This window comes from Hermetia illucens, unplaced genomic scaffold (genome assembly GCF_905115235.1).
Source record: "Hermetia illucens unplaced genomic scaffold, iHerIll2.2.curated.20191125, whole genome shotgun sequence".
In the NCBI taxonomy this organism is placed as follows: domain Eukaryota; kingdom Metazoa; phylum Arthropoda; class Insecta; order Diptera; family Stratiomyidae; genus Hermetia; species Hermetia illucens.
The window spans coordinates 70883-85981 of record NW_024037039.1 but is presented as its reverse complement, the minus strand read 5'-3'; the positions used below and the strand labels follow the sequence as shown (position 1 = coordinate 85981).

At 39.0% G+C, this 15099-nt stretch overlaps 2 long non-coding RNA genes across 6 annotated transcripts; both read left to right on the top strand.

The window, feature by feature from the left end:
* The first annotated feature begins 276 nt into the window (after window positions 1-276).
* LOC119661095 lies at window positions 277-3970 on the top strand. The gene is made up of 3 exons (XR_005250545.1): window positions 277-296; window positions 386-455; window positions 3800-3970. It is a non-coding gene; the product is annotated as an uncharacterized LOC119661095 (long non-coding RNA).
* Window positions 3971-10825: 6855 nt separating this feature from the next.
* On the top strand, window positions 10826-13322 carry LOC119661093. Of its 5 annotated transcripts, none has more exons than XR_005250541.1 (7): window positions 10826-10978; window positions 11049-11723; window positions 11796-12089; window positions 12151-12292; window positions 12369-12592; window positions 12645-12759; window positions 12834-13322. It is a non-coding gene; the product is annotated as an uncharacterized LOC119661093 (long non-coding RNA). The 5 variants fall into 5 exon arrangements; XR_005250542.1 differs by having other exon boundaries at window positions 10836-11540; window positions 11607-11723; XR_005250544.1 differs by having other exon boundaries at window positions 10834-11723; window positions 12357-12592.
* Window positions 13323-15099: the final 1777 nt, after the last annotated feature.

Below are 15099 nucleotides of genomic sequence, written 5' to 3'. Positions count from 1 at the left end.
CGGATGCTTCTACTTGTTCAAATTGCACTCTGCCTGCCTGCCTGCCTGTCTGTCATGCCCGCCCACCCGCCCGTTCGCCCCTCTGTTGTCATTCTGTGTGGCAGGTGCTCCTGTGACCGGATGGGTCCTCTGTTCCCCGCTGATTGCTAAGATCTCGAGTTTCTGATTTCAGGCTCGAAGCTAGTGAGTGTGGTTCTATGCTAACTGTCTACAGCTGATTCTTCCAGCTGAATTGCTGACTTGTCATACTAACTCTTGTCATTGCTATCTGTTTACGTCACCGCGACGGTTGGCCGGTCGGTGAGCTTGTTACTCTAATTTTCCTAATCTACTGTTCCTATTCCACTCCAAATTCACTAATTTCAATTTTAAATTTCTATTTTAGCTGGCTAATGTCTACCCTACTGTAGTGCAGATGTGTGGATGCGGATTCCTGCGCGAATTGAGATGATCAGGTGAGTGTGGAATGGCGCGGTGAGACTGCGCCAATGTCTGGGCCTGGTCAGTCGGTCGGTCAGTCGATCAGTCAGTCGATCGGTCGGTCAGTCGGTAAGTCGGTGTCCCGGTTAGTCTGGCTGTCAATCGAGTGGGCTAGTCCCCCTAATGCTACTTGTACCGCGAGTGTTCGAGTGAAACATGTGTGTGTGGGGATGATCCCAGTCTCATTCTCCATGCCATGACGACCACTCTGTGTCTGCCACCCACCCACCCACTCTCCATCGTCTATGCTGCAGGTGTGATCTTCTGCCGCTCACCTCTCCTCAGGATCTGTGCCGACCGCGCCGTTGACAATCGTGATAATGATGATAGCAGCGGTAATGGCAGACACGACGATGACGATACCCATGATCACAACAAACAACAGTCGAGATGGTGACGATGTGCATCTCTGTGCCCCATTTACCCATTCCATTTGCACTGTCCTCCAGTGTCCCGATGTAAGTGTCAATGTTTTTGTTATTATTGTTATTATTATGCCCGGACTCCGCGTGTTATTATCATACAGGTAGTCCTGTGTCCCGCTCAGTTTGTTTCCAAGTCTTTTATCTATTCTATTTGTACCGCTATATATTGCCCCAATGTATGTGTCGATGTTATTGTTATTATCACTATTATTATGCCCGGATTCCGCGTGTTATTATCGTGCAGGTAGTCCTGTGTCCCGCTCAGTCAGCCCCCAATTCATTTGCCCATTCTATCCCCAATGCTGACACTGTTGCTATTGTTGTTTTTATGCCCGAGTTCAATGCGTTGTTATTCAGTGTGTAGATATGGTTTCAGGAGATGATTCTCCTTGCTGAGTGGGGCTGCAAGCAGCCCGATGATCGGTGTAGAGTCAATATACATGACGCCTAGGTGGCCTGGGCGCGTCTGGCGAGCGCTTGGATTTGGCCCTTGAATCTAATCAGAGTTCCTGTCCTGTTTTCATTATTATTGTTACTAATAGCTGATTCTAATTAACTATCTAGAGACTTGTGTTTATGTTTTCAGTCCGGTGCTGTGGGACGTGTAGTCCTGTGTTCGGCCTCAAGTGTTTGCGTAAGCAATCGGCCCTAGCAGAAGCAGTCATCCGGATTTATGTTTGGGAGAATACCTAGTGGACACCTATATGCATTTCGACTCCGTCCAAGGAGTCTCATCAATAGGCTTTCGTCTGTATCTAAGTGGGTTTCGTGTATCTATGTCCTAAACGGCCTCCGGCAGTCCCAACTGCCACGGGCCCCTATCACTATGTCTATGTTGCTGGTAAACTTTCTGTGAGTGAGGATCAGAGTCCCGGATTGTCGAGTGGGCAGTGCATCGGGCACTGGGTCTACGCGAAAAGATTGTAGGTATAGTCAGGGGAATGCAGTCACTTTTTCCACGAGTACTAGCAAAACTCAATCGTTAGTGTCACTTGGTTACCGGTGGAATTTATGGTGTGTCTATTATGTTCAGTAGGTTCACTAGATGGTCACTTATTTTCTTGTGTGTTGCATTGCGAAAATGTGTATTTATGTTGGAATTTATGAATGAATAAAATAGTCAGTATGAAAACACCAAAGACCTGTCTATTTTTATTATCGTTCCCTATCTAAGATTTTATGTTGTTAATTTACGTTAGATTTTTGGTCCTTACTCCTTGTCGACATTGTTCTGGTAGCCCGCCCCCCTTTTTTTGCCCACATAACCATTTTTACTCTTTTGTGTGGTTTTGTCGGATCCTTTGGTGCTTTCACCTCGGGCGGCCTTCTTCCCTCACATGTAAGCTCGTGATCAAGTATTATTGTTGGTTTTGGTTCCGTTTAGGATTTTACCCGGTCCACCGGGCATTCCAACAGTGTTCCGGCTACAGTCTGAGGTTTGCATGCTGCCGTGAAGGCTATGCTTTGGTCTCCATTGGGACCTATTACTTGGCTACTTGTTAATCTAATGCATGTTTAATAACTAATTAATTTTGAGAAGTTTTCCTGACCCTATTCCCTAGACTATATCATTCCATAGTCTGTAAAAGTGATGTCACACTAGCTATATCTCAACTATTTCTGATATCGCTAACCTGTGTGCCCTTAACCTGTCTATACCAAGTTTATTTCAATGAGAGACCTTTGCAAATCATAAAACATTCTATGATTCTGCTATCTAATGGTCTTCTAGCTGTGTCAGACATATCATATGTCTGAGCAATGGGCTCTGCATATACTTTTTGGGCACTGCTGCCGTTAAGGCTGTATGTCGATATGCAGAGATACTATGATTCTGCTAGATAAATTTAATGAAGTGTGGTTTGCCGTATGGGCTTTCGACTGAATGAATATGCTAAAGAGTTTTTGCCGTAGGGGCTTGAGATACATCATATAAATGATGTTTAAGGTCATATTACCGTGAAGGCGTATAAGCGAAACAGTCCGATGGTGTTTTAAACCCACCCGCCACCGTCCAGCGGTCACCTTAATTCAGTACGAACAAGGTATGTTAACACCTTCCAATAGAACAGCTGGGACTCCATGTCCTGTTCCGAACTAGTTAGCCGTAGAGGCTTTGGGGAGGAGCTCACTTATGTAGCTTTAAACCTCCTAACGGAGTTTTATTAGGTGGGATCTGTGTTACAATAACTGCACTATCCTTTGTACGAGTCGTTTTTCCCTCAATTTAGTTAGTTCCGCAAAATTTAAATCAAAATCAATTGACCGAGATGAAATAAGTATACTTGTAAATATCGCGAGTTGTGACTTTCGATAAGACAATATTAGAAATTAGTTAATCATCACCTAAACCAATCTATTTAATTCAACTTAATACATGCTATTGGCTGTCGACATGTTGTGTATGTCCGCCCTTGAACTACTTCCTACGTTCTAAACTATAACTACTTTGGAGGAAGTATTGGTAAAGAAAGCAGATCATTGCATCATTGGGATATGTTAGATGCATGGGGATCTTAGAAGACTTTCCTCCTTATTTGGGTTTGGAGACCTATTGGGAGCGCCTAGATACGCATTTCGTCCATTCCCAGTGGACTCATCAGTAGGCTTTGTATGATTCAAGCTATAGACATTTTGTAAGTTATTCTATTTCTAAATATACCCTATATGATTCGTAATCTTTTCCTATGCTTATGTTCGTTACTCCCTACCTATTTGCGCTTCTAACCTATCATTCTTTGTAAACAACTCACCTTTCCTGATATTAGAATCTTTTGTTTACGGTGGTTTCCCTCAATGCAAAAGGAAAACTTTTAACCAGAACTTTATGTTGGCTCCTTCTGGTGGGAGCATTAGCCACTTTTTAATGTGTCACTTATAATATTTCGTTCTAGGGTACGCAGAGGCAAGGTCAAAGTTTGCCCAGTGGCTATTTTCTTGGGCGCGGCGCGTTTTTCATGATATCGAAAACATATCGAGAAAGAGACAGAGACAGCCGAAAATGTATAGTACCGTATAACCATGGAGATTTAAATACAACACACCTATTTAGTTAATTGGCCAGGTGTGAGGTGAGTGTCCCAGTTTTATGTTAGATGTAGATCCCATTTCATAAACCACTCCAATTACCTAAACTTTATAACCCTACTGTTCTTTGGGATCTTCATCTCTTCACTGGATTACCTGATACATGTGTTGCTGTGTCTAAGCTTCCTTCCAAATCTATATTTTAGGTAGCTTCAAACGTCAGCAATTAATTAAATTGAATATTGATATGTTAAAATACAGAAGTGAAAACGTGCATCAAGTGAACTGCAACTTACATTTCATTGTTCCCCTAGAGGTATCCATTTTCCTCTTTGGAGCTTTTTCTCACTACACTATACCACTTTATTAATGTTTAGGGGCTTTGTTAATTAATTTACATTTATGTTGGCTCTGATCCGATGTCAGAGCTTACTATTCCCGCACGTAAAGTTCCGTTTCCCCGGTACCGACACATAGCAAATTGAATCTATTACTATCCGCGTCGTTTCGTTCATGATTGTGTCGGCATTTTAAGTATATATCGCGGCGCGGTTGATTTTGCGTGTCAACTATCTTCCGTATGGATTCTCCGGCGGATCCATCCATAGTCAGGATACGTGTTCCTGATCGCGACGACTTTTTATTCACAGACCCGACACACTTTACATACCCGGCGATGCACAATTTGATGATATCTGGCGCCCGATCTTGTGCCAGTTAGTGTGTTTGTGCAATGCGCCGACACCGCAATTGCACATTAAACCGGCGAACTTTTTGGTCCATACGCAATGGATCCTACTTTAGTTTCATAGCCCGACGTGCACTATCAATTTCCCATATCAGTGGCGGATTTCGATCACTTCAACCAAAAACAAAAACAAAAATTCTTCCAGCCGGCACAGCACCCGATCGTGTGCTGGTTGTTTACACTGTGTGTATCGCGGCACGGTTGACTTTGCGCGTCACCAATATTGCGTATGGACTTCCCGACGATGTGTCCATATTCAGGATACGGATTCCTGGTCGCGACGAATTGCAATTCATATGTACGACGCACTTTTCACACCCGAAACTGCACAATTTTATCACATCCGACGCCCGATATTGTGTCAGTTTGTGCGTTTGTGCATTTCACCGGCACCGAAATTGCACATAAACCGGCGATATTTCTAATCCATGCGCGATGGATTCGACTTCATTTGCACGACCCGGCGTGTATTCTCGATTCCACATACCGACGGTGGAATTTGATTACTTTGAGACCATACAAGCAGTTGAATTTTTCCCAGCCGGCACGGCGCCCGATCGTGTGCTGGTTGTTCCGTGTATATTCCGCTGCGACTGACTTTATGATGTCGGCAGCTAATGAATTGAGCTGAGGCCACTATTCGGAACTTATATGTTGGAAAGTTAAAGGGTACGTCGAGGATACTTTGGTATCTTGTGGCCTATTGGGGGTCGCGATCGATTTTGCATATTGTACGTATAAAGACAGAGATATGAGCAGTGTATTGGCCTAATCCCACCGAGTATTAATATAATTGCTAATCTATTCTAATATATTGAAGTTTTGACGAATTTAATTTATTATGTCTCGTCTTTGGTGTCGGTTGATTCAGAAGGTATGAATGGTCTCCTAGCCTGATTCAGATCGAACCAGGTGGCCGATGTGCAGGAGAGAGTCAAGGCCGTAGAACTCATAGATAATGCTTCTCTCATACGCTTTTACTTCAGAATTTAGGAGGCACTGTACCAGGGGTCTCTCCTAGTAATAAGCTGAGCATTATCCGTTCCACTTCCAGCGACCCGGGTAAGAAGACTTTTCGATTTGTGTGGGCGACAACTTGCATTCTACATTGCAAGCTGGCTTGACCCGCGGTGAATACCTTCGCGCAATAACACGAAATATTTCAAATCAACAAAGTACAAAATTAAAGTCATTTCTTGATATGACGTTCACAAATAATGAATATATCTATATCCACTCTTTTGCACTTTTAGAAGTTTTTGGATTTTGAATAATAAATTCAGTATCACAATGTCTGTACATTAGATCATTATATACATTGTTGTCATTTTCAACAAATCTGTAACAACCGGTGTCCGGTCTAGGCCTTTGTAAGGAACCGCAAACATTACGAATTTGCACCAAAGTCCACCAATTTGATATCACTGGCGGCTGCCTGGTACCCTGGCCTATGACCAAGGTCCCTTTTTTGAATAAATTGTGTTTAAAGTTTTATCCAGGCTATACTATCAAAAGTGACTTTAATATCGATGGATTGTTAGTGGGGATCTGCTGCTGGTATGCATTGTGTGAAATCCTGGACTCTTGGGATTATTCCACTTGGCAAGTTAATCTCTTATAAATGGTAGATACTCTGCAACGTGATAATTTATTATTGCTGCACGAAGTGATATCTTTTCTCTTATGTATGGGACGCATGATACGTCAAACCTTGAGCATAACTTGATAGACTGCTCAGTGAAATAGGCTATCTCCATACTTACATTCTTCGCCCATAACTTTATCGCTTTCGGTGACATAATACAAGAATTGTTCCTTCAATACATGGTGGCGGCTGTATTTGCCCGTTGTCTTCAGTTGACAGGATATCCAACTCTTTGGCATTCTGTTTATTGAACATTTTGTCAAAATACTGAACTTCGCGAAATCACGAAATCACAGACTTTTTGGTTTTCTCATGTTTTCCTTTTCTACCTGTGAAATCACTTCTACACTCCATGAAGTCAGCATTAGGTCTTCTTTGGTCCTTTCATCAAACTAACAACTATTCCCCCATATTGGAATTCAATTATTTTTAAGCAGAATCTAATTTTCTGCAAATAAGCTAAACTAGAGTGATACTTATCTTTTGTACAATAAAAAGAGAAATTAGTTTTCATCCTGGATTTTTATTCCACATGATTCTGTGTAGTTAATTTGTATCCTTCTGCAAAATAATAATTCATTATGAATTCATTCTAATAGTTAATTCGTATAGCAGCCATAAGTAGAGAAGATGTCGCAAGTAAACTAAAAGGCCGAGTGATACTTATTTTTTGTTACGATATAAATGAAATGAAATTAATTTTCTTTTTGGATTCTTTTCCACATGACCCTTTGTAGTTAATTTCTAACCGTCTACAAATATATATACTTTAACGGACCGAACAGGAGATAAATAGAAGATTTTTCTAACTGTATGCTTTTAGGACAGCAATAAGTAGAGAAGGCCATGCAATCAACTGTTTGCTGTATTGAACACTTTGGTGAATGGCGAAGAAGTAGCATAAAGTACATTATGTGTAGGCTACCTAGAATTCGTATGAGGCTCGTTTTCACGTACACGGTTCCATTCGGTTCGAATGTGAATGAAACCCTCACGCGTTTGCCATTCGGTAAACCCGAAAACTTGATAACTTGTCATTAGACTCCACTCGCTGGGTGGTCAAAGCCGAAACTGAACGATTCGTGTGTGATAGCGTTTATTGCTTTTTGTTTCCTGCATACAAATTCAAATTGACTTGAATCCTTATAAAACGTATTCGTGTCGCGGCAGTATTTGGTTTCAATTAGGTACCAAATTAAAACGGAAACACCGCTTCACACTTGTTGGCATCGACTGAACGGAACCGTATACGTGTGAAACGAACCTAAGTGACCATTGCCAAGCCTTTCCTGCATAGAATATTTCAGATACACTTTTTGCTCACAAAATCGAAATCGATGAACAGCCAGTGCACTAGGCATTTAAATTCCACGTGGTGAAGAAGGATACCGAGCGGAGACTATTCTGCTTTCGTTCGATCGCGCTTCGAGCAGGTGAATAGCCTATGCAGCTAGTATCTCTGCGAGAGCAGAAAGCGTGCAAATATGCCTCCAGTTGTTATACTAAAGATAGATGTCTTCTTTGAGAATCTTAACAATCACCCCGCCCTCAAGCCTACTGGAAATCGATTCCCCAGGCTTCACGAATGAATATAAATAGAATTTCAACAGAGGCTTCATAGGCTGCACGGAATAGTTCTGCAACCATCAAGCCCGCTAACCTTATCCCGTTTAGGCGTGTTGAAGCAAATATAATTTTAATTTTTTCTTAGAATGGCGAATCTACGCATGAAGTGGAACTTCACCGAACACTTTATAGGTCAGAATCGCGATGAAAGTACTTCCTTCCACCTGAAACCTACAGTTGCAGTCCTTCTCGGGAACATTGGAATTGATACGACCAACTACAAGCTGTTTTTTGGTGCGATATAAATGCGCCAAACCGTTGCTATTTGCGACATTTTCTACTTCGTGCTTTGAGTTTCTTATGGTAATATATTTTTCTATCCCTATAAGAATTCCCTAAACCCCCATACCCGTCGATATCCCGTTGTGCGCTTGACACCACAATAGGATAACTTTTTGTCTGCAAATTCCGATTTAACTATTTTGATGAGAAACATTATTAGAAAATAAAGAAAATCTAACGAGAACATCTTACAGAAGAAAGCAATGAATAGAACTGAGTAGAAATTATCTTTCACATATGTGAATACGAAAGATGTGAAGGCAAATGATGACTAACTTCTCGACGTTAAAAGGAGAAGACATTATACATGTTGCCATACTATAATCTTAACCTCAACATTCGGTTGTTTAAAAATTCTAGATATGGTATGATCTCAACTATTATTTTGGGTTTGATAATGTCCTCTATAACAATTTTTTGAGGCATGCCCTTCTAGATCAACTCACATATTGGCCTTACTGTGGAGGTAATAGCGTATATAGTAAAGTTAAGTAGCTACGATATTTGTTAAAACTTAAACTTCATTGGGGCACTAATAAGCTCTGTCGACCAACTTCTTACAGGTTTGCATAGCAGCTCTTCAAACGAGAAAATATTCAATAGAATCATATCAAAAATTAAATAAGGTTTGCACATTTTTAGTGATTCTTGTATATCACTTTTGCACAATGGTGCCGAACCAACTAACTTAATAATTTAATTAATATAGAATAACATCTTTTTTCTATTTATCCATTGATTAATAACAGACTTGAACACGAATAAGGTTTTTCAATTACACCTTAAAAAAGTAAATGAACACTGCTATGGTTGGTTATTTATTTTTGATCGATTCGATTTCATTTTGATGATCTTTCTCGCATTTATAAACTATTCAAATCGATAAAAAAATATATGACGAGATGCGCTGCCCTTAAAGACCTTCCAATCGACTGCTTGGAGTATTAAAGCATCCCTATGATAAATCACTCTAATTTTACGAATTTGTGGGGACAGCATGGGCCGATGTTATCGATTACACTCCAGTTTGATATACTCCTTAAATAGTCGAATTATTTGTACAGTTGTTCTACGATGAACTGTTTAGGACGATTTCATCCATTTTCAATTTGCCGAAACAATTTGCATATATGTACAAATGTGTCGATTAGTTTCAACAATTTTTTCATCAGAGTGGAAATTCTTTTAAGAAACTGATTACATAAGCATGCAGGAGTATTCATTTCCCACTTTGCGTTTTTGGTGGATTTCTTTAACATTAGGAAGTCAAATTCTCCATTAATTGACGGATAGAAATTATACGTGAGTGTAATTTGAAGAATCACATTGAATATAAAATCGGAGAAGTTTTCCATTATAACTTACCTTGGTACCGCCGATTAATGAAGTTTCTGCATATAGTTAGAGGATTTACTACACTACGATCTGGTCGGATTACACTTTTCTGGGAAATAAATCAATATAAGGTAAAAATAGTGACAATAAATATGTCAGACTGTGCGTAAAAACATTATAGGTTCTTTGCAATATTTGTAAACAAATATACACTTTCGACAAACCATACTAAACATTTCGAGGCATTATTCCATCAACAACACGGCCATAAGAAGTAGCATTATATATAGATAAATAACTAAATTTTACCCAAACTGATTCTACATTTTCCATAGTCGCTATCATTTAGGTAACTACAGTCATTTTCTTCGATTTCTCCTACTCCTAAAACAACATATACGGTTATAAATTACTTGGTGTATAATATAATTTTTCCTCCCATATATCAAGATAGAATCTCTTGAACCAATTTCTTTTAGTCCGTATTTCCTAGCGATTTTGATATTTCTACTCAATTGATCGGAATTTCATGGCCGTAACTATTACGAGTTACTTTGAAAACAACGATGAGTAACTTCTCCTCATATTAAAAACCAACTTATATAACTAATCTAATTTGCTCCGCTCACTAGCTCCTCCCATCATGTAGGCATGTTCCTGAGCGGACTTGACTCTACGGTAGCCATGTTGGATAAACTCCCTAATTAGAAAAATATGGGCCCCATAGCATTTCTCAGTAGTGGCCTGCATTCATTGGCCGAGGTGTTTCAGATAGCATGATTGCTGTTTACATTGTCAAATTGCCTATGATCGTTAGTATCTCTTTACTACCAGCATTGCCATCATTCGTGAATATTGTACATTTGAGGGATTTAATGTCTTGTGGAGATTATGGTGATGTAGTAACCTATTTTAATCTCTCATGATTTTGAAATCTATAGTGATGTTTTATCCAATTCCTATAACAACATATCCGATTTAGGTTACTTTGCGTGCAAGATCATTTTTGGCCCCATATATCAAAATAGAAACTCTTCACTTAGCTTCAGTTAGTCGTTGCTATTTCCTAGCGATTATGATATTTTCACCCAATTAGCAGAAATTTCATAGTCATAGCTATTACTTGTTACTCGAAAAACATCAACGAGTCATTTTTCTTCATGTTTGAGGTGAACTTGCATAGGAAACCTGATTTCCCTCTGCTTCCTGGCAACTCCATTATATGGGCATGTGTCTCAGTCGAGTTCACTCTACGGTGGCCATGTTGGATAAACTCTCCGTTTAGAGAGAATATGAGGGCCGTTTAAATATCGCTCGGAATCTTCCCCAGTGTGCACGGGCGACGAGCGCCATTAAAGTTGATCCCTTTGGTTTGTGGGCGTTTACCTGTCAAAACTGGATTTTGGGGAGGTAATTATTTCCGCAATACTTTATGTGATTGTATGCAGCTGATTTGACATTTCATCGCAATGCTTTCAAGTGAAAACGCGAAGGTGATCAAAAGCTGACATAACGCTCGCTGTTAGACGCACATCTCAAACGGTACGCTTTGCGTGCACACCGCGAGATTTGCAAGTGATATCGCGATACAGCTAATGTACACGATACGAACTACACCAGTGCGTTCAAATTGTGTTTTCCAGAGAATTCGGTTCCTGGAAATTCCTGTGTATCGCGAGTATTGTTGCGTTTGCCACACTCTAATCGGCTTCTGACCTTAGCATCTCCTGTAAAATACCATGGGGTCCGATAACTACCTCAGCCACCCATACCTAGCGCTGTATTAATGCCGTCCGCGATATCATTGTTTCCAACCGCATTTAGCTCTTGTTTCCAACCACAATCCGTTGAAATGCCACCGTGATTGTTGTGTGTGATTGTTGTGTTGACGATTCTCGCTGTCAGTGAACGGACGTTTGGAGTGAAAATTTAAATTTGTATGGTCGTTGAAAAGACGATACAGAAATGAACGGTTCGTATATAATAACATATTAAATAAAATCAACTAGATGCTGAAAAGTTTGAGATGCTTTGAAAGTTTGAAGGTGCGTATCTGTATGACGTCCGCGATCCTAGCCGAGTTCACGATAAGATGCGCGGTGAATGTTCACATTGCCTTGTGCGCGTTTACCTGTCAACACGGAATTCCGAGGAGGTAATTATTTAGGAAACATTCTATATAATTAATGCAATGAGATTCAATGGAATATTTTTTTTTGTTCCTCAGGTGATTTGACATTTCGTCGCAACGTTTCTAAATCGCAACGCGAAGGCGATCGAAAATTGACAGCGATCGCGGTTAGACGAAAACCACAAACGGGACACGTCCGGGAGGCTCGCGAGCATTGTGAACGTAAAACGGGCCTCAGCTATAATATAACAAATACGTATTTATGTTTGTTGGTACTGCTGCTAGGAACGCATCTAATTTGACGACATCGAAAGTTTATTTCTGTACCGCCATCAAAAGCAAACTCCAAGCAACGATATCCAAATTCGCAATAGAAGATTGACTAAAAAGGTGAAACAATTTTATAGACTTTCATTTCGTGCGAATGAACAATTAATATATTCTATAACAGAATTGACGTTCAAGCAAAGCTGAAATTTCCGAAGAAAAGAAGCCATGAAGTACATTTGATGTTTGACACATGTGTATTTGATGTTTGTTTGGAGTATGTGTTTGAATATGACGAAGCGGATTGTATCTCAACGCACTACTAGGTATGTATAATATATTGAGTACGCAAAGTATTTCAATGGAAGTCTAGACTCTTGTATTTCATAGTGTTACTTTTAGATTTACAAAAAGACGAGGATATTTCGGTACTACGGAAATTTTGAATAATGCACCTCTGACTTCACCTATCCGCGAATAACATCTAAGGAAAAAATGCTGTAGCATTGTTTACGTCAGACGATACACGAAAATAATAGTTATTAGATGACAAAACCATTAGAGCCGACACCGACGCTATGGAAATTAGCGCATATTATGATCGATTTGCAAAACTTTCGGAAAAGGTAGGACATGAGGAAAAATTAATTATTGATATTGATTGAAATCATCCAACAGGAGCTACTAGCTGTAAATCATATTCGAAGAAGAATGATGGAAACGTGGCTTTACCTGTGAACTTTTGTAGCAAAACTTGCTTGATTTTCATCTTAATTTGAAGGAGCAAAAAAGAGTAGGTACTACACATTACGTTTAATGTTAAATCTATTAATTATATGTATTAATGTTTATTCTTCCATTTTTTAGGAACTGTAAAGTTTATAAATACTTCTAAACGTTTCAAAGAAAACAAATACATATGGATTTCCGTACGAATCTGCGAACATATGTGATAGTTCAATAAGTTGAATAAATAATCGGTTTATAGCGAAAGCATATGAAAACTCGCTGCACGCAAAAATGTTCTTAGTGGATACTATTATTTGAATTTATATATATGTACATATAATAGCTAGCGTTTTTGAAATCAAATGATAATCAACTGAGACTTTCGAGATAGCAAAGTATTGGAGAATTTATCTCTATCCAGACAAGTCAGCAATTTTGATTATGAGAAGTTATATCATGAATGTCTCCTCCATTTGAAGAACTGTTGATCTTTCAATAAGTGCCCAGCTAAGGGTTCACAAACCTATTGCATCGAGGCCGGAAGAGCGTGTACCAATTTACTTCCTTGTTGTTCCATGCACCTTAATTAAGTATAAGTAGAAAATAATAAAGAACAATTGTATATAACCACCGTTTTTTATTTTCCACATTAGCTGGGCAAAGAACACCTGGTTAAGGATAATACTATACAACAGATATAACATACTTTTCGACAATTATTACCGCTATACATGTGTACGCATAGTGGCGCGATTGATGCTTAATTGATTATGCAAATTTGCATAATGTACATTGCAATTTGTTGAATTTGAATTTTACGCATACGCGATCGATGCTTAATTGATTATGGAAATTTCCATAATGTACATGGCATGGATGCATTCGCTTTACATGACACTTGATTGCATTTTAACCTTTCATATTGCATCCTCCTAAATTGCAAGACATTAATCGTGAATGCATTTCATTTCATATATTTGATTTTCACATAAAAAAGAACATTCCTATTGGGGGATTCTTACACTTTGGCAGCAATAAGATTTGAACCGTGACCTTTCCGGTTACAAAAACTTATCCCAGTGCCCTAACCACTTGAGCCACGTCATAATATTGCATGACCCTTCACCTAATCGCAATACATGTGTACGCATAGTGGCACGATCGATGCTTAATTGATTATGCAAATTTGCATAATGTACATTGCAATTTGATGAATTTGCATATATTCTGTTGCAATTTCTACGATATAATGAATGCATTCACTCGTATTTGTGCAAGATTATGGAAGAAGGTAGTATTTTGTTGTTGACAAGTTGTTAATAGTTGCGAGATGTTGTTATTATTATTATCTATATACAGATTTTAGAGATGAAGCTAAGCAAAGACGCTGCATTCTAGATGGCTAGATAGAGCTAGATTTCTCACGATGATTCCATACAATAATTTCATATTGTTATGATTCATGGGTAGAGCGGAACATTTAGTTAGCATATAAGAAATCTAAGATGGAACCCCTTTAGGGGACCCAAATAGACTTATTAAAATAAGTATAGAGAAGAAACCGGGGGTGGGCAGGGGGACCAAATTTTCGACAATTTTGCATTTTTCATATATAGCCGGCACTGAGAACGAAGCCGACACTGTGCCATATTTACACATTTTTTATTGCAATTCCAATTGCATTAGCAAGATGATATTTCATTGATTCTGCTGATATCTTAGTGTTGTAGAAGGAGGAGTCGGCGGCCATTTTGTGTGTTCGTGTAATGTGTAATAGTCAATACATAATGATTTATCTTATGTATATTGGAATGATGACTAGTAGTGCACTTTATATATTGCGCACGCTGCTCTATACTTGATTTTGGAAATAATCAAATGTATTTCTTGCCGTTTTTCCCAAATATATGTGTGTTTATGTGTCTGTTTGTTATCTTTCATTCCCGAAATGTACGTGCACAGTATGTATTAATGAATGATGATGATGATGATGATGACAACTTTTCCCCTTACAGCTAGACTCTTTTGCACGTTTCCGTATGCTAGATTTTTGTGAAATATGTGTGTACATATTGGAAAAACTTATGACATTCGTATGTACGTACAAGTATGCACTATTGCAGACTATGATTGGCCCCGAGAATATATGTAGATGTTGATAGCTGTTCTATAGGAAATATATTTCTACACATGTGGCGAGTATGTACATAAGTAGTATTGTTGTATTTTCGTATTGCAGCATTTCTGTATTCGATATTCCCATTGCATATACGCGATTATAGATGCGATTTTGAAATTTCTAATTGCAAGTACACACATCATATCCTAGACATTTTTACTTTATGTATTCCAATTGATCCTTGATGTTGATTTTAAATATGACGACGACGACGACGACGACGAC